A 23,336-nucleotide genomic window follows, 5' to 3' on the forward strand; every position below is an offset into this window, starting at 1 on the left:
CTGTGCCTGATGTCTCCACCCAGTGGTAGTCACCACTACCCCATCATGGCCTCAAAGGTGGTTGTGTTGGGGGCTAAGCTGGAGGGGCCGGCTGCACCTCAAGCTGTGCTAGTCTGCCCTCCACCTGGCATACTTGGTCACCCAGCACCGACTGGGGGACTCTGCGCACCAGGCCACTGATGTCTCACTGGGTGACAAGTGCCTCACCACACCTGTGTGCCAGGGGTGGACAAGCCCCGTCCCCTGCAAGCGATTCCACATGAGGGAGAGGCAGATCCACAGGGATGGGCATTCCCAAATGTGCTATGGTGTGGGAATCAACAAGGTGTATTGGTCGGTCATGCACAAAACATTACTACATTAGTCAAAATAACATACATGGGTGTTCCAATTCACACAGAACAATAGAATTGTAACAATGTCAGACAAACAGTACACATCCATTAATGGCATGGCAGTCAAGATTGCAACAGTATGCCAGTTATAATTAGGGCAGCAGGCCAACAACAATGGTTATTCAACAAGGTATGCACACAGTTTCAAAGAGAATAACCAAAAGGAATCAAATGTCAGTAAGTTGTGGTAACAACATACCCATATTACATTTTTTGATAATATTGGAGCAGATGAGTGATGGAGGATGAGTACCTTATTCCATTAACTGCATTTACTGATACTTCTCAATACACTACTGTTTAATACTGTACAGTTCTGCCCTCCCTTAACCTCTACCTGGGCCATGGAGCTACTACAGCACATACATGCCTGTAGATATGTGGACCTGGTGTACTATGGGTCACACAAGTCTAAGTACATAGGTATGAGGGACTCATACCTGTCATACTTAGTGGTACAAGTGACAATTTGTTCCCTGTTCTGCTGTTCTGTATATATATATATATATATATATATATATATATATATATATATATATATATATATATATATATATATATATATATATATATATATATATATTCCTTTTTTGATATGTAGACATATATAGTTATATTACATTATATATGTATATATTCTGAATGTATAGCTGCATATAGTATTCTTTACCTGTACTGAATGATATATTTTATAACAAAGCATTTGTTGTCACATCTCTGATGGAGTAGGGGTATATTGTTAGGACTGTGCTGTGTAGGGCCTTGGATTCAAAGTTTGGCAGCTCTGAATGCCTTGTTGCTGGGCAGAACAGTGGCTGATGGAGACGGGGTGATTAAGGCAGTTTTAAGCAGTTGTAAGCGGGTTTTTGTGTGTTTGTGTGGAGCTAAGCAATACTATAACACAGTTAAACCGAAAAGTGTTTAATCTGTGTAGGCATAGCTTAGCAACACGCAAACATGGTTAAATCAGCTTACTGTTGCTTATAACAGCTTACTCCCGCTTACCCCATACTAATTTCTTTAAAAGAAAAGAAAAATGAGGTGATAGGAACGTGGTGAAAAAAATGGGCTTGAAGAGGAAAAACAATATGAAAGATAGCTAGGGATGTGCAGGATGGGTGTAGGAAAGGTCCATAGCTGCCCATTTCTTCTACAGCAACAGCTGTGCATATATACTGCATTTGGAGGTAATTTTGGACACTCATACCCCTGAGAGAGGGTGAGGACAGCAATAATGTGTTGTGAAGCCAATTAGACCAGATTACATGTGTCCAGTGGACACATGTGCGAAACGAACAGCTATGTATGGGTCAAAATCTTTTTGGGGAACAAATTACCCTTTTCTTTTTGTTTAATGTGAGAGTGGGATGTTGGGAAAGGACAGTAAGTATATTTGGGGAGGTCGGTTGGGTTGGGAGAAAGACAAGACAGTAAAGACAGCATACAGGGGCAGTATATGACACATGTGAGGGGGTAAACAATTTGGACAGGAAGGGATGTTTGGTAATTGGAAGCCTACAAGCCCCCAATAGGATACAGTGGGACTGAGGTCTCCACCAGTGGGCAGTTACCACTGCACCATCACACCACCGAAGGTGGATGTACTGAGGGTTGAGCAGGAGTGGCAGGCTGACTGTCTAATTGTACCACGTGCCCCTCAAGCTGGCGTAGCAGATTTCTCAATTCCTTGCGGAGTTTGCTATGCACCAGACCCCTGACCTGGCTTCGGGTGACAGGATCCCATCTGCACCCGGGGGAGCAAACCCCATCCCCTGAGGTGGTTCCACCCTGAGCTCAGCTAAGCACTGGGCAAACCTGCTTAGCTGAGATAACTATTGCTTAAAGGGGTAGATACTTAGCCCTGTTTACCAGTGCACAAATCTCCTTAGTTATGCTAAATCTCACTTAAACTTTATATTTCAGTGACATCTCACATTTGGAGCTGCTACACTACCATAGTTAACATATATACATGATATTCACTACTTATTTATTTTAAATACATTTTCCTTGTGTTTCACATATGAAAATGTAAAGGCTGCTGTAAGGTTCAAACCGTGACTGACCAGAGGTTAGGCAAGCACTTGAACCATTACACTATTCCGGTTTTGCTAATAGGGTTGTGTATATTACTATTTAGCTTCTTTTAGTATTTAAACTGTGCTATGCATAGCTGCATGATGGGCAAACCCACTCAGCTACGCTTAAACTTTATTGCACTCAGGATAAAAAAATGAATAAAGTGGAATATATTTTGAATATTGCTATTTGATTGTTATACATTGATAGAATGACGGGCTTTGGAATAGCATTTATTTTCTGGGGTGAGAGTCTTACACTCAAATATTTGTCATTATTTAATGACTTCACTTCACAGCTATTTGCCAGACAGGTGAATATTTTAGGTGGAACACACCAAAGATATGCAGCAGACATCTGGACATTCCAAGATCCGTACAATTGGGGGGTACTGTCTCTTACTTTCTCCACGGCCACTTTCATTCATTTTTAATTGCTGAACTGCAATTCTGGAGTGCAGGGGTGTGTGTATTGTGAGAGTTCTGCTCTCAGACACACCACCTACATGCGTACACAGTACTGTGTCCATTTTACAGCACTGCGCCGCGCCTTCATATATATGCATGGTGCGCTACAGTGCTGAACAGCCACGTTTGCTTCCGTGCAGGGATACGTTATTCTTGCACGGATGTTTGCTGAATCTGGGGAATAGTAAAAAGTCCTCTGTATTATTATAACTCCAAGACTGAATCCTGTTTTTATTTATTTATTTATTTTTAATATGATATGCCTTTTTCCATTTGTGTCATACTTTTCTTTGTGTGGTTGGGAGGAAAGAATATTGTGCTTATTTATTCAAGGCACCATTAGTGAATTGTGGAATTAAAAAGTTTCAATGGGCGCATGTGTAGAGCAACTAAAACAATCCATGACTGCAGAGTAAAGGACTATCTAGATGATAGAAAGAAGAGGGAGTACTTATTAGAGAAAATGCATCTGAGGAAGATTTTGATAATGACTCAAATGTATCAAAATTAAAAGGCAGATATTCTGTGAATTTATAAATTCACCTGGGATTCGGTAAGCAAGAATAAACAAAAATATAACTGAAATACCACCACCTTTGTTTTGGTTGCCTCATTAAATGTATTTCAATCAATTTTGTTTAAAAAGGTTCCCATCATGTTCTTTTATAGCTATTTACTGATATATAGTCTCTGGCAATGAGCAGATGTATCACATCTCTGCTATATGTGAACAGCATATCGTTGTTAAGTAGCAATGTGTTGAAGTAGATATGCTGAATTGTATAGTATTCTTAACAGTGCAACATCCTAGTTTGTGCTGTGTTAGTGTATTTAATTCAGTATAAGTAATAAATTAAGTACAAATAAATTACATTATTTCAGAAACAGTGCATAAAAGCTGCTTTTATTTCAGTTTGTTTTACTGTACATAATCATCCTTTCACCACCATGGAACTTGCAGCTAGCCTCTGGAGAGGACATTATATCACCCACCTTAATTTCAGAGGTCTATGTTTAGCCATCGATGGCTAAACATCAAACCATGTTCATTGAACATTCATTTTAATAAACATGTGAGATGAGGCAAGTAACTAGTTGGCCAACACTCCGTCTCACACACTGTAGAATTTCATACCCACTCAGGTGGGGGGGGGGGTTACCCCCCAACCCCTCTAACTGTATATACCAACTCTGATACCACACTATAGTTAGGAAAATGGCAGACGAGAAGTGTTGGCCAGCTAGTTACTTTCCCTTTCTCACAGGTTTGCTGAAATTAACATTCGATGATTGAACGTTCAATGAATAAGGTTCAATATTTTGCTGTTCGATGAAAGATTCATTCAATGGCTAAACATAGACCCCTGAAATTAAAGTCAGGGATATCATGTCCTGTCCACCACAAGATTGTTTTACTGAGCTTTACTTCTTACATACCAGTTTCAGCTTCTTTCTGCAGACTGGTATTTTCATTTAGCATATGCTCTCATCTTAAGTGCTTTTTGCCTGCCTTCAAACCCTGCATCTCTGCAGATGTGTCTCTTTCTCATGATGATTATTCTGAATAATCCTTTCCCCTCACTTCCATGCACTACATCTATTTGTTGTCCCATATGGTCTTTGTTCATTGCCAAAATGACATTAGTGGCCTTGTTACTAAACACTTCATGAACATATTTTATTTGTGTTTCTAATAGCTATAAATTGCGATGTAATTACTAGAAATGCAACATTTATTGAGGACTTTTTTGTATGTGCATTACTACAATAAGTGCATGTTGATATGATTTCTGTATCATTTTGATTTTTCTTTATTTCACTAGAATGAAGCCATAATGGTGAACATGAGTTTACAATAGCATTTACAATTATCATTAGCATTATATTGTCTCATGAACAATGTCTTTCTCTGCATGACTTTAGTCATTCATTGCTTCCTATTCCAGTGTAAATCTGAATCACATTAAGTAGTGCCTAAGGCCAAAACTGTGTTTTTTATATTTATTAAGCTACTTATCACACAAATATATATATATATATATATTACAAACGGAACTGTATTCTTGTGATCTAATGAAGCACCTTAGTAATGGAATGCAAATTTCTGTAAGTATATTTTTAGGGATCTATATCACTTCAGCGAAGATTCATTTCAGCAAATCTGACTTCATTGACCCCAAACCAACAAACTTCACTTCTGCAAATGTTCACATCAAAAAAAGATTTCACAAGGAAAAGAAAACACTTGGTCAACACTACAATGGAACACACACCACAGAATGTCAAACCCACCCAAGTTGGAGGCAGCACCCCCCCCTCCATACCCATACTCCTCCTGACTATATACACCAACTCCGAGAGCACACTACAGTGGGGAAAGGGCAAAGTTGTGCTGCTGGACAACTGCTTCCTTTCCCTACTTAAATATTTTCCTGATAAGTGAAGTCTGGTGGTTTTGGGTCAATGAAGTCAGGTTTACTGAAGTGAATCATCGCCAAACTGATATAGACTCTATTTTTATTATTATGTTTACGTAGAGATTTTGCAATGCACTGATTCAAATAATATTATGACAGGCATGCCTTTGTCGATGTCACTGAAAACTGTGATGTAGATACATGCATTTATGCATTTCTTTATGTATTCGTTCACTGTCTAAGCCCTGAGTGAGATCCTGTGATGCATACTAGAACACGTGCCTTTCACTAATATCATTCCACTTTGTGACAAGGATGAACTTCTTTACATGCCAGCCTGCTATTTTAGATGTGAATGTGCACTTTTTGTCTGCCTTGCCCCCTTTTTGGACTAGACTGGAAAAGGAAGTATAAAAAACACAATGTGAAGCTTTTGTTAGTGACACAGACAATCAGAAACAGCCTACAATGAGAGATGAAGAAGAGCCTACTGTAAAAGAAGTAAGAATAGTACTAAGGAATATGATGTCGGGGAAAGCAGCAAGCTCAGATGAGGTCACAGCAGATATGATAAAGATGCTGGGTGAAATAGGGGAGAAATGACTCCTGAGGGTACTCATAGCAATGTGGAGATGAAGGCGTATCCTAGATGACTGGAGAATAAAAATCCCAATCTCATCAAAAAACTGTACAAAATCTTCAATTTGATTTGGTTTGCTTAAAAAGACTGTGTTTTATTATGAAAAACAGAGGGACGCGGTAGCTAAGGAGATAGAAGATTTGGATAATATTAAAACAGATTTACTATTTTTTCTGTACAATGCATTATATTTTAAAGTGTTGGATAAGGTGGAGAGGCGGTGTTACAATATTTTTCAAAAGAAAAAATGTAAATTGGAGAGGGACCAGAAAAATTATCTAAAACAGGTGTACCCCACAAAACAGTAGATTAGTAATAAACAGTACCATACTTATGGTGAGGAAGGAAGGGAATTATTTAGTTACAGTGAAGCAATCAGAAGTGGTGAGTCATGGAATATGGATGGTGAATTAGTAAATGAGGGGGAACAGGATTTTCCAGTGGCCAGATCCTCAGAGAGATTAGCACAGCGTTATTCAGAGAAGGGAATGTCGATCAAAATGGGAACAGTTACAGGAATTACTACATATAGAACAGAACATTGTAAATATAAAGAATGGTTTTACCATTTACAACTTTACATATGGAATTATTACTGATGACTATTTTCGGTTATTCTCCAGGGGGATAAACATCATTCCTTTAACTAAGAGTGAATTGGTTGACAATATTATGGTCCTATAGATGTACACAAAGAAATTACATTTTGAAATATTGTTGGTTCATAAGGAGGGTGAACATGAAGTGAGTTCTAAAAGGAACATTTCTTTACCTAAAAAAAGAAGTACTTACAACCCACCCCTACATCCCTTAGTGGAGGCCTATGAGAAGTTAGTTCTGGAGAATATTTATAGGATTTCCCAGTGCTATAATAAGACACATGGGAATTTAACAGAAGGTGAATATAATCTCCTGGTGAATTTAAGAAAGGACACACAAATTTGTGTTATGGTTCCAGACAAAGGGAGTGGGGTGGTATTGTACAAAAGCTTGGATTATTTGAATGAAATGCAAAATTTATTATGTGATGAGACAACATACTTGGTTGTTTCTAAGAATCAGATTAATATTTCCTATTCCAGGATTGATTCATACCTTGAGGAATATTTACTGGATGGGAGAATAGATTCTGATTTATATGAATTTTTATATAGGAAGGATCCTGTGATACCATTTTTTTTTCGTAATACCCAAGATCCATAAAAATGTCTTAAAACCTCTGTTTAGACCTATTGTGGCTGCAAAAGGCTCAAAGATTCACCCTTTATCTGTTTTAATTTATTCATGTGTACAGCATGTGGTTGAGAAGACTCCACACTTAGTGAAGGATTCGTGGGACTTATTAAGTTTATTGAAGAAGGAATTATGGGCAGATGGTATAATTTATTTTTAACGGTGGATGTTAAGGATTTGTTTACTACAATCCCAAAGGAGAAAGGCCTTACATTATTTGAACAAGTTTTGTTCCAGGAATCCAAGTTAGAGCATGATATGGCTATAGTGGTCTGTGAGTTGATGGGTATAGTTCTGGACAAAAACTTCTTATGGTTCAAGGGTGAATACTATCAACAGATCAAGGAGGTCACCATGAAGGCAGTATGCTCACCTGTGTATGCTAATTTGGTTCCTCTGGGATGGGAAAATTTATATGTTAGGGACTGTCCTTTTTGGGGTAATGTAAAGTTATATTCATGCTATTTGGACGATATCTTTATCCTATGGTGGGGCCCTGAGTTAAACATTTCAAGGTTTATTCAATATTTAAATTCAAGTACAAACTTCTTGGATTTTACATACCAGTATGATTTAAATGGCATTAACTATTTGGATACTTTTATCTCCAAAGGGGCCAATGCTTTTAGGTCCAGGGTATATAGAAAGAATACTTTTTGCAATGCATATTTGTGCTTTGAAAGCAATCATCCAATGGGACAGAAAAAAAAGCATTGTCAAAGATCAGGCTATTAGGGTAGCCCATATGACCTCACACTTTGAGGACCTGGGCCCAGAGCTTGAGAAGGTCTCCAACATGTTTCAGGAGAGAGGATATCCGAGATATTTGGTGGATGAAATTATTAGTCAAGTGTATGGGAAATGGGGTGTTTTTTATAAGCCACTTCTAGGGGAAAGTTTTATTAAAAGCAATAATGACCAGGGTCCCTTGAATGGATGTCAGAACAGCAAATATAATAAAACTTGTGTTTTGCAATTTAATAATAATACTAATGAAAAAGCACTGGAATCAAACTGGAATATTTTTAGAACAAATAAGGATATTTTTAGTAAAGTGGGTGAAAGACCTATGTTTGTTAATAAAATGGGTTTGAACTTAAAAATTTTATTTGAAATGAAAATAGATGGGACAAATATGGTTTGACCAGGAACTAGACCATGTGGCATGTGTGCACAATGCCCCTATATTATTAAGCAAGATAGTATAGTTTTGAATAATAATTTAAAGAGTAGAACAGTATTTAGGAAGGGGAATTTTAGCACTACAGGGTTGGTACATACCTCTCAACTGTCCCTTATTTTTAGGGACGTCCCTGATTTTGACTAAAATTTTAGCTCTGTCCCTCTTAATCCCTCCTAAAACTAGTGAGTTTTGGAGGAAAGGCAGTGAATTACACTTAATGAATAATGACAATAATTATGAGATATAGACTTCTTCTACTTCAAAAAATGTGTATTAATTCATTTGCTCTGATTCTGTCAAGGTTTCAAGTTAATAGCACTAATATTTTAAAAGTAAACCTGATTGTCCCTGATTTTTTCTTGACTTGTCCCTGATTCTATTGAAATTTGTCCCCAATTGGTTGAGAGGTCTGGGTTGGTATATTTGGCAGTTTGCATGACATGCACCAACTCCTATGTGGGTAAAACAGAACGCATGTTAAAAAACAGAGTTTATGAGCATAATAATGATATGAAAAACAAAACATTAACTAGTGCCTTATATAAGCATTCCCTTTCTTGCCCAGGTTTTGTGAAGTTTATGTTTGGGATTCTGGACATTATTAGAATGAATCAGAGAAATGGGGACTGGAAGAATCTTTTGAAGAAAAAAAAACACAGTGGCAGCTAAAATTAGCTGCTATGTTTCTACCTGGTCTGAATGATACTATTTCCATTGTTCCCATGCTGATGGGAGAGCTAATAGGTTATAGGATTTTTGAAATATATTTTGGAAGTAATGAAGTTTTTTTTATTATTAAATAAGGGTACTGTATTGTATTGTATTGTAAGCATTTTTAAGCATTTTTTTTTTGTTTTTGTTTTTTTTTAATGCATTCAGGACGTTATGGGTTTAGCCATTTAATTTTATGTATAAGGTTCTTGGCTTAATGATGCAAACCATGATGTCATTAATTAAGTGTATTAAATTGAGCATTTAATGCAATATGGTGTATTCTGATGTACTCTCTTTCAGGAGATGAAAGTGCTAAATACTGTTAAATTATTCTGCATTTCATTTATTTTCTGAGTACATTGTGTTGTTCGGATGGTTATTTAGTTGTTTTTTAGTGATTTTTGGTAAGTACACAAGGTCCTCAGGATAACAATTAGTTTCAACCTTAAAAAAGTATTCAACACCTGTGTTAGGATGCACAAAAAATTGGTAGTATAAATATAACACCAATGTCCACTACTACCACAGGGTGACGTCCCCATTCTAAATATCAAACCTCAGGTGTATATCTCCCAAGGGAAAACAAAACAATCTTTTTAGTGATTTCCTATTCTTATAATGGAAACTAGGTTTAGAACCAACAGTACTCCTAATCCCCTCATCTGCCAGCAATATGGATCAATGTTTCCTGAATATATCAGTAATTGCCATTCTTACCATTTTGATGCATTCACTTGGAAGATTATTTGCAGATGGAGTTATGGGTTTTATATCTTGGACATATTTTTTAGATTGTTGAGGTAAGGACAGGTGTTTAGGAGAAGGGTGTTGTGAGGTGAGTTAGCTGAGATAGTGGTGAAGAAGTAGAGGAGGGATTATTTCTGACAACAGATAACAGTATCTGGATGAAGGGGTTGTTGGATGTAGGGGTTGTTAAAGTGAGTGGCAATGGTATTATTATTAGTTTGTGTTAGTGTAGTTATTTGACTAGTGTGAAGAAGAGTTTTCAGAGATGCCCAGAAGAGCATTAGGTTATGTTATTGTTTTTCTTAAAAGGCATTGATTTTAAGATTTAGCCCAAATATGAAAATGTTATTTTATTTTGTTAACTAATGAACCACTCAGTTCAGTTTTAATATAATGTGTTTGTTGGGAGGGGGAGTTTTTGAGTTTATGTATTAAGTCAGGTTTTGTTAGGAAGGTAGTGTTGTTTAAATTAAAGTCTTTACGGAGATAAAAGTGTATATTACAGTATAGATTACGGGAGATTATGTAGGAGTAAAATTACATGTTTTGTGACATAGTGAATTATGAATATCTATATATATATATATATATATATATATATATATATATATATATATATATATATATCTATGGGTCTACTACAGTTGATTGAAAACTCACTTGATTGAAATTGAAATTACTAGGACCACTTCACTGTAAACTCACTTCACTGAAAACTCACTTGACTGAAACTCATTTCATTGAAAGTTATAAATGGCCTTTTCCCCACTGTAGTGCGACCCTGGAGTTAGTATATAAAGTAAGTGGGGGCAAAGCCCCCCCACATACCTTTGCTATATATTCTCTTTAGGAAACAGTTATTTATTGCACTTGTAAGTATCACTGTTTATAGTTTAAAATGTTTATAATATGTGGGGGGCTACGCCCCCACATCCCCCTTACTTTATATACTAACTCCAGGGTCGCACTACAGTGGGGAAAAGGCCATTTATAACTTTCAACAAAATGAGTTTCAAAGAAATGAGTTTTCAGTGAAGTGAGCTTTCAGTGAAGTGGACCTAGTAATTTCATTTTCAGTCAAGTGAGTTTTCAATCAAGTGTAGTAGACCCATATATATATATATATATATATATATAGAGAGAGAGAGAGAGAGAGAGATGGATCTATGCCAAATGATCAAGTTTTCAGAAAGTGGAAATTCATATGGATGAGACCATATGATCAAGTTTATGAAAACTCGAACATCCAAAAAAAAAAAAAACAGACCCCCCCCCAAAAAAATCAAATGTTTTACATTTATGCAGGGATCAAGCAACTCTGCACCCCTCACACCCCCTTCAAATTATATATACCAACTCTAAGATCGCACTATTGTGAAGAAAAGGGTAAATTTCCTGATCATTATTGAAGCACAATCTCCATTCAAAAGCTTTGGGTTTTCAGAAACTCAATAATATGGTCTCAACCATATGAATTTTGACTTTCTGAAAACTTGATCAAATGATTGCTTGTGTTAAAAATGCATCAACAGTGGGTCATGTTAGATAGAAAAGAGATACACATGTATGTCAGACAGTATTATTTTAACTGATTAAATATACATGTTTTAACAGAGAATTCTGAAAGAGAAGATGTTAACCTCAGTCCAGCTAATTGTGAAAAATAGGTTGAAAATTAAATGGGTTAGGCCATAAACTTTTTATCTTACAGGTCTGACTGCAGCCAGAGACAAAACTGTCTGGAAAACCAGGACTAGGAATCTTACTGTATTGTCCTTAGGGGTGAACTAATTGCTACCCTGGAAGGGTGGACGTTTCTGAAATTGTTATATAGCTTTCAGATGCCACAAAAGATCTTAGCAAAGCTCTGGATGTATATTATACCAGATTCAGGTGACAAGATAGGCTATCATTCTATAATCAGCACTGAAATGATTTTTGTTTTGGATATTAGTGAGAGATATTTCAGAACTTTCACAGCAGCACTTTGTTTTTAGGTACCTGACAGGAAAGATGTCTCACCGGTATCTCACACAACCTCAGACCTCATCTTGGCTTGCTGTAGTAAGCAACTTAATGCACTTCACCTTGCCTTGCTTTAGTAAGTAACTAAGGAATAGTAATTCTTTAGATGAGTCAGGAAAATATAGTGTGATTAGTTAAGTACCATTTTTCTGTGTCTGTGTGAATCTATCCATCTGTGTTATTTTTAATATTTCCTGTTTCTGAAACTCTGGTGTTTATTGTAACTAGATATTCAGTATTCTCATGTGTTCTGTTTTATTATTTATTATTAAATATTTCTATACCTTTCATTGTGGCTGGTCTTTTAGAGAATACTTTTAACATCTTACTAGTACTTATGCTTATTTTAGTGACACTGTGCCCACTCCTGAAATCCTTGTTGCATTAATCAACCTCTACCATTTGTATTAGTATTAATTGTTCTCAGTATAATTGGGTGGCCTTGTAAAATCCTTAGAGTAGCTGACTGGTGGCAGTGTAATTACCCTACATTTGGGCAGAGGGGGCACAGCTGGTAAATCTGTGCCAGCTTTTCCAGGGTATGTTTGTGTTTGTGTGTGTGTGTGTGTGTGTGTGTGTGTGTGTGTGTGTGTGTGTGTGTGTGTGTGTGTGAAAATCAGGTATCCAAGCCTGTGTGTCAGCTACTTGGAACAGGGACACAGAGCTCCAAAGTGGTAATTATGCAGTTTTGTTTGGGATCTGAAGAGAGAGTGAGAGATATACTCTCTGGCCCCAGGTCTGGAGAGTGCTGCCAGTGTGCTCTTAGGGGACATTGTGCTTGGTGCAGAGATCTTCATCTGAAAATACTGTGTGTATCCATTTTTGTCCCTAGTGGCTGTCCCTCACTAGTGTGAGTGGTGAGGATTGAGTCTCCTTGATTACTGGCCTGAAGTAGGGACCGTCACAGATCCATATAGAGATACATGCATATATACACACGCACACACACACACACACACACACACACACACACACACACACACACACACACACACACACACACACACACACACACACACACACACACACACACACATATATATATATATATATATATATATATATATATATATATATATATATATATATATATATATATATAAATATATATATATATATATATACACACACATACATATATAGATATATACATTTTCCTGATTGTCAGGAAAAATTCCCGAAAATTGGCAACCCCACTTAAGTTGACACGATCAGAACAGTCTCATGTTTGCTTTCTGAAAAGCTAACTGGCTTTACAGGATCTAGGGCTCATGATCAATACTCAACATGGGCAGCAGTCTCAAATGACAGGGACAGCCAATTATTCTTGAGCCATGTATGTAGAACTAGGAATTAACTTTAAGAAAAAAAGTGGAATAGGTAGAGTTACTGAGGGGAAACATGGAAAAATGACATCTCTGACTGGATGGTTAGAAATCTTCTCAAGCAAACAAAATGCTAGATTTTTTCCCATTCTAGAAGGCAGTATCTTAACAAAATATAAGACAAACATTCAAAAAGGATAATAAAGAAACTGGTACAAATCCTTGAGAGCTCCATGCTGGGTTGAACGAATCGATTGATTCTACTGGTTTAATTTACATCCAAAAATAAAGGCTTGTAACAGTTTTGCAGCATTATTACCAGATGTTACACTGGGTTCCTAAGACCAGTAAAGAGCTGAAAATTATAAGAATAGATACCATGTCAGAGTATGTATTAGAAGATTTTTTTAAAGAAACTGTCTTGACAAAGAGCAGCTTTCAGGTAAACTAGACAAGTTACTCTACAGTCACAAAACAGTAGTAGGGAAGAATGACTACAGTATAGTATAATGGGAGAAGAATATCAATTTGATGGAATGCTACATGCAAACAACTATGCCGGTTTATCATAAAAACATCACTGAAAATATTTAGAATGTGATAATCAAGAAACTGAGAGCATAGCTGAGCAATATTCTAGTAGCAAGCAGTCGCAAACAGGAACGAGGACAGAGGTTCAGAATGTAGGGACCTACAGGTCCCTTGCAAGTATTTAGTAAGAAGGTCTAAAAGGCTTATAGATGGTATATAACCAAAGTGTGGATACCTGCAAATAAGACACTGGAGCCTTAACAAAGGAAATTGTACAGTAAAACAGAACATGATGAGCTATTTTCAGAAGAATAAGACTTGATTGTGAAGTATTGCTGGTCCAAAAAAAGGCCTCTGAAGGAGTTGCATGCATTAATACATCTGGTCATGTGACTCAGTGTGCAAGTGGAGTGAAAACAATCAAGAGATGCATGAAGTGTTCTTTGATGGGAAAACTGGGAGGAGTGTGCCATTCAAGTGGCTAAAATGTTGAAGCTAATATAAACAGATAAATTATCATGTTGGGTTATTTCAGTAAAATAGTGAAGAAAGAGCTGTAAGGCTATAGAAGCATGAATTAATGATGCTGATTACAGGGATTCCAATAATTATGTGACAGAAATAAATGAAAGTGACTGTTGTAGGAGGGAGAAGATGATAATTTAAGTAAGTCGCTAATTTCTGGCCTAAGATAAAGTAAATACTGGGTAGATGTAGAAAAGATGTCTTGGAAGGAGAGTTGTAGTGAACAAGAGTATGTGTCAAAGTGACATTAAATTAAGGAATGAAAATATCATCTGAAACAAAACTGGAGTATAGAACACCAAATATAAGAAATGGAGACTTTTTTTTTAATTTTGAGAAAACTATAAAAGTTTAAGAACAAGAAGGGCAAGACTTAAGGTACCCTTTCTGAAAGCAATATTCTTCTTCTTTCAGCTTTTCCCGGTTAGGGGTCGCCACAGCAGATCACCTGTCCGCTCATGATTGGCAGTGGAGTTTTATGGTGTTGAGTTGCCAGCCTGGTGCCCAACCTTCCACAGAAGGCACACACATGCACGCCCTCACACCTAGGGCCAATTTAGAGTATCCAATCCACCTACAGCATGTCTTTTGGATGAGGGAGAAAACCGGAGCAAGCCCACGTGACCACAGGGAGGACATGCAGACTCCACACAGAAGGCACCTCAGCTGAGGATCGAACTGGAGAGCCTCTTGCTTTGAGGCGGCAACACTAACTGCTGCACCATCCTGGCCACCCCCTTTCTGAAGGCAATGTAAGATAATAAAATCAATGAGTGCAACATAGTTATTAGTGGGGGGATCTGGGAGGGTTATGGAACTTGTACAGTCTATGTTTTTTTAAAAGTCACTTATAAAAGTCATTGGTATACAAGCTGTCATACAAGGAAAAGAATAGGAATGCAAAGGAGTAAATATCCACAGAATCAGATGTTTGTAGATAACAGAAAAGTGAAGACCCCACAGTGCCACTGGCCAGTACACTTGTGCTTCCCATTGGAAATTATGGCCCACTGTGGATTGCTCCCATAGAACATCTAGATGATCCAGAACATAGCGCTGATTTTCTCAAAGCCAGTCGTGTGGATCTTTTTCACATATGCTCTGAAAATGCTGCCTCAGATGAAACAAAAAAGCTTCTCTGTCCAAAGGAATGCTTGACTGGAGGATATCTGCATGTCATAATGTTGATGGTTCCCTGTATTCAAGGATTTCTTATAGCCACAATGATATGCTGTCCTGTTAGCATATCAGAGCTAGTCCTTTTTATTTATCTATTTATTTATTTTTTATATTTATTTATTAATTTGATTATTTATTTATTCCTATAATAGTAAAATCCTTTATGTCTATTTGAACAAACCCTGGTAATAAATATTGTGGAAGGTGTTAATATGTATCATCGGGATCTGCTATTTAGTCTTTGAATGATTTAATGAAGCCACCATTTTGACTGGCAAATAGTTGCATAAGTCTGTGTCTGGTAAAATCAAAAAAATAAAACTATATAGTTCTTTAAAAATGGTCTGACAGTCTGAATACCATTAGAAGACTTATTAATCCTTAGCTCCTTCTGTACAAATTTTCCTGTGCATAGTTTTCAAAACAAATTAGAAGTGACTATTAAAGGAGAAAGTGAACTCCAAACCAAAAATGATTCTGTCTTTCTGTTTGTCTGTAACTAAACCTTTGTTTTATTCAACAGTAGTATAATTTACACAATTGTTGTAGATGGCAATGATGGCAAACAACATGAAGAAGTACAATTGTATGGACAAGTTCCAAGCATTAAGTAATCTACCAGGACAGAAGCAAAACAGATAGGTAAAAAGAGTATTCTAATCTGGATTTTAATTTCACTTATCAGTTGTATTAATCACTTTTGCATTCTAAATATGATCATCTGTGATCACATTGCCTTTTTTTCCGAAAGTAAATCAAATGCACTTTTATTAAGTGCAAACATTCTTAAAACTCTGAAGAATAAATAAATTTTATCTTGATACTTATGTTCAGCTAATCCAAAATGCAATATAGACTCCCTTTTTTACTCATCAGTCCCATGAGTGTGAATTCACCATACATTGTAATGCATCAGGTAGCAACCATGACGATGAAGACTAATCTCTAGATTCCTGTAAAATAAAGTTAAAGGCTTTAAACATATTTCTCTACATTAAATAATGGTTCAAATCAATTCTCTTCTCACTCTATATGCGTCTTTCAAGTACAAATTTGCAGTACAGTTTGTGTTGCAGATTTTGCAAAGATTCGATGTAGCTTAAAAATGTATTACAGTATGAATGAAGACATCACATTTTAAATCACATTCTCTCACACAGTATCACAATTTCTTCCTACATAAAACATCAAGCAGCTTCTCTGGAGGTATCCCTCAAGAAACAGAGCTTGATATGTGGGTGCAATCTTTTGGTACATTATCATTGCAGCTGCCACTGTCAAGCTAAATACTCATGATACAGGACTGCAAGACTAAACTCCAAAAAGCTTTTCATTCTACCCACTTACCCTAAGCAAACTACTGAAAGAGTGAAGTTGTATAACTTGGTGACCTTTATGACAGAGGTTTGGCTAGGGTGGGACAAAGGGGACTGCTTCCTCAGGTACAAAGTTTTAGGGGCTGCAATTGGCAGAACCCAATCTGTCTTGAGTGAATTACAGGCATTCAGAAATGAATGCCAATATTTTATTTGTGGTTAGAACTGAAGTACTGTACTTGCACAGTGTGAGGTATAAACAGTAGCAGCCATAAACAGTTTTCTACAGCTTAAAATGACAGAGAATTTTTTTTTACTGCTCAGGAGATGCTAGTTGCCCGACCAGGGTTGGCACTGAATGCAAGAATACCTAGCTGCATGTCTGCTTTTTGAGCTTTACAGAGTGCAGACTATACCCAGGTATTTCCTTTTTATTGCTGTATATGATTCCTTTTTGGGATGATGTCTCCAGCTTTCTCTGAGAAAACTTGTCCACATGTATACCCCACTCCACAGCTGCAAGCACATACCCGCACAATGGATTTTTGTTTTTAGCAGTGCTGACCAATACAGGGGGTCCACACAAAGCCTTTATGTGTTTATTATAAATGTTCATAGTCTGGATACAAAGTGACCCTTTCTGGTCTATTCTTTCTAACAAAGTCTGTAAGAGGAATAACTATGACACTACAGTGGGGAACAAAGTTACTATAGTACTCTGCTGTCCATAAGATTGACCTCATCACCAGCATCTTTGTAGCAGGTTTAGGCCAAATCAAAATGGTTTCTAGTGTGGCAGGCTCTGGATTTTTATTATCAGCACCCACTCTATGAGCCAGATAAGATAACTCTGCCATCCCCATCTGATATTTATAGGACTTAATAGTCAGTGCTACCCTTTGCAGTCTGCCCAGTACCTTCTTGTCATGTTGAACATGTTTTGTAGAAGATTAGCTGTGGACTGAAAGATCATTCAGGTGAGTCAAGGGCATTATCTCCTACTTCTGCTAGGATTTCATCTACCAGTCTCTGGAAATTTGATTCCGGGGCATTCAACATCTCAAAGGTCATTTTATTAAACTGGTATAACCAAGAGGGGTCCCACATTCTGACATCTCTCTTGTTACCATTATCAAGAGTTCCTGCCAATAACCCTTGGTCAAGCCAATAGTGGTTAGATATTCAGCTCTGTCCATCAGCTCTAAGTGTTCATTTGTCCTGGATGTGGGGTAAGCTTATGACTCTGTGTGACAGTGTAGTTTTCTATATTCCTCACAGAACCTGGTGATGACAATTTTCATTGACCCCAGCACCACTGATGAGGCCCAGCCTGTTGTACTCCTGGATTACCACCAGTTCTAACATTTCCTGTGGTTCCTCTGTTAGAGTTTGCTTACCTCTTTCTGGAATCCTGTAAGAATCTAATTTCTTGGGTTGCTAGGATTTTGCACCAAATAGTGTTACATTAGTTTGGGTTACCCTTGGTTACAATTAACATACCCCAAATTCCTGTAGCAATGACTGGCTTTCTTCAGCAAGATAGGAGATAGTTTCTGTGACAGGGCTACCTGATCCACTAAGGTGTCTAAATGACTCTAACTGAGGATCTCTACCACCAGATCCATCTGATACTTCCTCAGACACACTTCAGATGCTGAGTGCCAGGGCAACTCTATCACGCTAGAACTTTATTACAGTAACATGGCACACTTTTTTCCTTCTGCTGCCTGCTGGACAACTCCACCATGTAGTTTTAAAAAAATCAACTTTTTGACAAACACTAAAGTACTCTCAGATGATGTCTGCAGTTTAATGTGTCTTACAGGACTAAGCCACATCACCTGCTGTCCAGCAGAATACTCTTGTTTCCTGACATTCCTGTCATACTATACTTGTTTGCAACTGTAGTGCTTGAAACAGATGCCCCAGAATATCTCCATGAGCTCCTTATCCTAGTCCCAAAATTTATAAAGTATGCCACAGTCGACTTCTTCGGGGATCACACTCATCTTCCCACTCACAGCTCTGGCTACTGAGCAGCTCAAAAGTAGAAAAAACATTGTGAATTCTTGAGAAACATTCCTGCATTTAAAGAGCAGATTAGAAGAGTACCTGTCTCACTGTCTCTAAAACTGGTCTGAAAATGCTCACCACTTCACCAAAACATTTATCTGGGGATAGTGATGCTAAGCTTTCAAATGACTTACCTTACAGCAGTTCCAAAAGCAGGTCTGGCATGAAGCTGATTCCCCTGTCTGTCAATATTTCTCCAGAAAAACCTACTCTACAGAACATGTCTAGTGGAGCATTTACTACCATCTCAGCCTCAGTGGAAGATGGAGTCACAAATAGCTCTCAACTTTCCATCTGCAAAATGGGGAACATGATCTTAATGTGAAAGAAATGGGCAAAGTGTGAAACATTTAATAACAGCTTGCTAACAATTTTAACTAGGAAGCTTACAGGAGGATGGTTAAAATGTGCTACTTTTTACTTACAAAACGTTCTTTTTATGAAGTAATATTGCTCAATTCTATTTACCATGGATATAATTTAAAAAAAATTCCTAACATAGTGTGTATGACAGACCCTTTCGATGTGAAACTTCAAAGAGCATGAACTTTTTAACACCCAAAATGAGGAAAGTTCCTCATAATGAGGTACGCTTGAGAGGTATGCAGCCACTGCCTCAGGTTACCATGCAGCATAATCCACCGCCGTCAGGATATGTTTTCTGCTTCTAAAGTTTGGGGCATGAAGAGGATATGAAATACCCATAGGAACCTTCTGAAACAGTTCATTCATAACAGCAAAGCAATCAAATTAGCTTTGGGTTTTTTCTTCTAGCCTTGGTAACTCTTCAGTATTGCTCCCAGGTCTAGCAGCACTCTGACACATCTTTTGCTATACATGTACAATAAAAATTCTGTACAGGATATCTTTTAGTATACTGTATGCACATTCGGTCAGCAAAGGGAATAATGTGGGCAAATGGAATAAGTGCCTGTTGGCAGGGCCTAGAAGTATCAACTGCTGTATTACTTTTTTTCCTCAAGTACTTCTTTAGAACTTCATTCTTTCTACAGCATCACTTTGTCCAAGCATAAAGAATCCCCTGTCATTAAGGAATAGCCTCATTAGCTACCCTCCTCAACTCTTGCAAGGCAGAGTATGTGAGATGAACTTGTCTCAACTCCTTATTTTTGAACCTCCTCAGCTCCCCGTCTAAAGGAAGTTTCATAGTTACTGACATTGGTGCCTTGATTTTAAGCAAACCACTACCACTTCACTCTCCCTTAAAGTATATCATACCAAATGAAGCCCAGTACATTTCAACTGCTCTGACTCCATTTCAAACTCACTGATACCGACCAGCTTCCTCTCTAGAGTAACCTTATTATCAACCCCACTGGATGTGTTGGCCCCAGCTGGGTCTCCCACCTGTTTCTGTCCCCACATGCTTGCTTCTATACATGGCTAATTGCTTTTGCTGGCACACAAGTTATAGCATTGTCAAAGTTATTTCCTTTTAGGATGACAGCTGAGATATCCTTAAGCAAAGCCATCTACTTGATCACTACCCTCTTTCAAAATCACAATAACCTTTGTCCAAAGGTACCTGAAAGGATAACTAAACTGTTAAGGTTCTAATGGAGTGGAATGTCCAGGCAAGTGATGCTCCTTTCTGACCACTGCAGGCTTAATAATGGTGAAGTCTGAAGCTATGTGTCTCCTGGCAATGGTCTTCTTCCCCTCCACCAGGACAGGATAAATACTGTACACCTCTGGTAGTTTAGTACTGCTGTTGTAACCAGACTCACTACTGGCACACTGCATATCCTGCTTGTTGCATCCTGGGAATGTTGTTCACTACTAATCCTACCTCATTGGGCAACGTGAGCATATATGCCTGTTTTTGTTATGCATAAAGCATCTAAACCAAGACTCAGTCATTTACCAGTGCCTGTGGCATCTGCTCTGATGGCCTTTTCTGTCTCTCATGTGTCTCTTATACCAATGTGCAGTTCTGTCACCCTTCTTATGCCATTACAATCTGCTAGCTTGATAGAGAACAGCCCTTACTTCCTACGTACTTAGCAGTGTTATACTCTCAGTCTGCCAAACAGTTATTTTGCCATTAGGGAAGTACAGATGGCATGTTCCCTCACTAAAAGATCTGCAAACATTTCAAATGAGATGACCTTACATCCATTCATCCATGTATGAAAATAAACAAGATTTCTGCAACATGTTTATTCATGCTGTCAAATGCATTTCATCAGTGCTCACTGAATTTCTTTCAATACATTTCAGGCACCAGTTTAATACATAAAAGGAGGTATTCATTAATTGTAGCATTGATTAATAACGAGTATCACTATGCTTGGATACTACATGCATTGCCTTACCCCTGAGCAGTGTAGTTAAAATCCTTACCCACTGCCATTGATCAATTTGTTGTTATGACACACTCTTTTAAATGCCCATATAATATACTACTATAACATCTTCTTTATGCTGTTGTATTTTTTTTCTGTTCCCTTATCTGCTATGAATTTAAGTACTTCATCTTTAGTGCCAGTTTAAATAATTTTTTTGATCATTCTAAAGCTGAGTTCCTACACAATATTAGTTTCAATAACATGTTTAGCTAATGCATCTATTGTTATGTTCCGAAGTATATCAAATAAAAGCTATTCTTTCAATTTTATATTAATTTTCACTTCATAAAACTATATACATTTATAAGTAGCTAGGTAGATTATATTCACAGATGTATCTGTAGCAAAACATTTAAAGGTACAATCCATCTAACTTAATGAGAGTACAAATAAATTATCCATGTAATTATGTGAGCAAAAGAGATAATGACAGGTACAGTATAACTTGTCCTTGTAGTATTTTTTGTTGCGTATTCGTTTCCTTATAATATAACTGTTTGAAATTCTTGATTCTTTTATATACATATCTTGGAGCACAACCTATAATCTCTTTTAATTCTGGGAGACTTTGTATAGTAGACCAATTCCTCCTATTAATGTTAGTTATCTGTGTTGCCCTTCTATTGTATTTTACTAAATATCTAATTGAGGGTCTATCTATATTAACATGTGTATGTGTTCTTAGTAATATGGCATCACCAATGTGTCATTTTATGACATATTTTTTTCTCTAGTAACATTCAAAATTTCTCATTTATAACCTCTGGGCAAAAAAATCATTTGCCATTTTAACTAGTTCTGCACAATTGTCAACACTGATAATTTAAACCGCTTGATTTTAAAATTGGTTACAAACAATTCTATTGAATATATGTTTCAGATGTATACTACGTTTATGAATATACTTATTGATATGCACATCTTTCATAAACAAATGTGTTAAGACTATTGTTTTAAAAATAAATTAAAACATCTTAAATAATCTATGTTAATAAGTAAGTCATTTTAAAAGTTAAAAATGCAGTTGTACTGTGAAAAATTAAGAATTCCCCGTAGTAAATATATACTTCTCTGCCATTCTAAGAATATGTCATAGGTTCATAGGTTCATAGGTGTGTACTAGGCTAATGGCCCTGGAGCCTTTACAAGCCTAGCCCATAGGATCACCCTGGCATCATGCCACCTGATCTTAGTTCCCAGTGCCTCTGTCGAGTAGATCCACTGGAGTGATACCTGGACTGAATTTTCTATTTCCCATCCACTCATCAAGATTTCTCTTGAAGAGGGCCAGTGAGGTGCTCTGCTTGGCATGTATGGGAAGTCTATTCCATAGCATGGGCAGTCTCTGGGTTATGAAAATGTCCCTCCAGCATTTTCTGTTGATTGTAGTAATGAAGTTGAGGTCTCTGTAATGTGTGGTCCAGAGGGATTGGGATTTCTTTAGATGTAGCATTTCTAAAAGAGCTGGGTCATACATGGCTTTGTAAGTCAACCACAGATCACCTGAAAATAGGTGATATGAGACAGAGAATAGATGGAGTGTTTTTGAGTCTGTCCATATAGGGCAAGTGTTTAAGGCCTAGGATCCTCTTTGTGGGGTACTTTTTTGGCCTCTCTAGTTGTTGCAGGTGTCTAGTGAGGTACATGCCAAATGGGACATTGTACTCAATGCTTGGCCTAATGAGGGAAGAGTAGAGAGAGAGAGACAACGACCTCTTTCTTCCTGGATGCAAAACCCTTAGTAATGAGATGTGCCACAAAAAAAGGACTTTCTGACCACAGTGGCAGTGTGGTGGTCAAAAGAGAAGTTGCTGTCAACCTGTGTTCCCAGATCTCTTATAACACCTTCTGTGTTCAGTGGACTACCATCGATGTAATTCATGGGAACTGGGTTTTTATCAAAGGGGATGATGACATATTTTTTGGCATTGAGCTTAAGGTCATGGCTCTGACACCAGTCATTGGTCTCAGTGAGGCCTTTCTGTAGGATGTCAACATCACTTGAGAAGTTAATAATAGCTCCCAACTTGCAATCATCTGTGAACTTTGTCAGCCAGAGTCCCTTCTTGTTGGCCTGGACTTCAGAGAAGTAGATACCAAACAGGAGAGGACCCAGAA

Source organism: Protopterus annectens, chromosome 5.part1 (assembly GCF_019279795.1).
Source record: "Protopterus annectens isolate FY-2018-M chromosome 5.part1, PAN1.0, whole genome shotgun sequence".
NCBI lineage: Eukaryota > Metazoa > Chordata > Ceratodontiformes > Protopteridae > Protopterus > Protopterus annectens.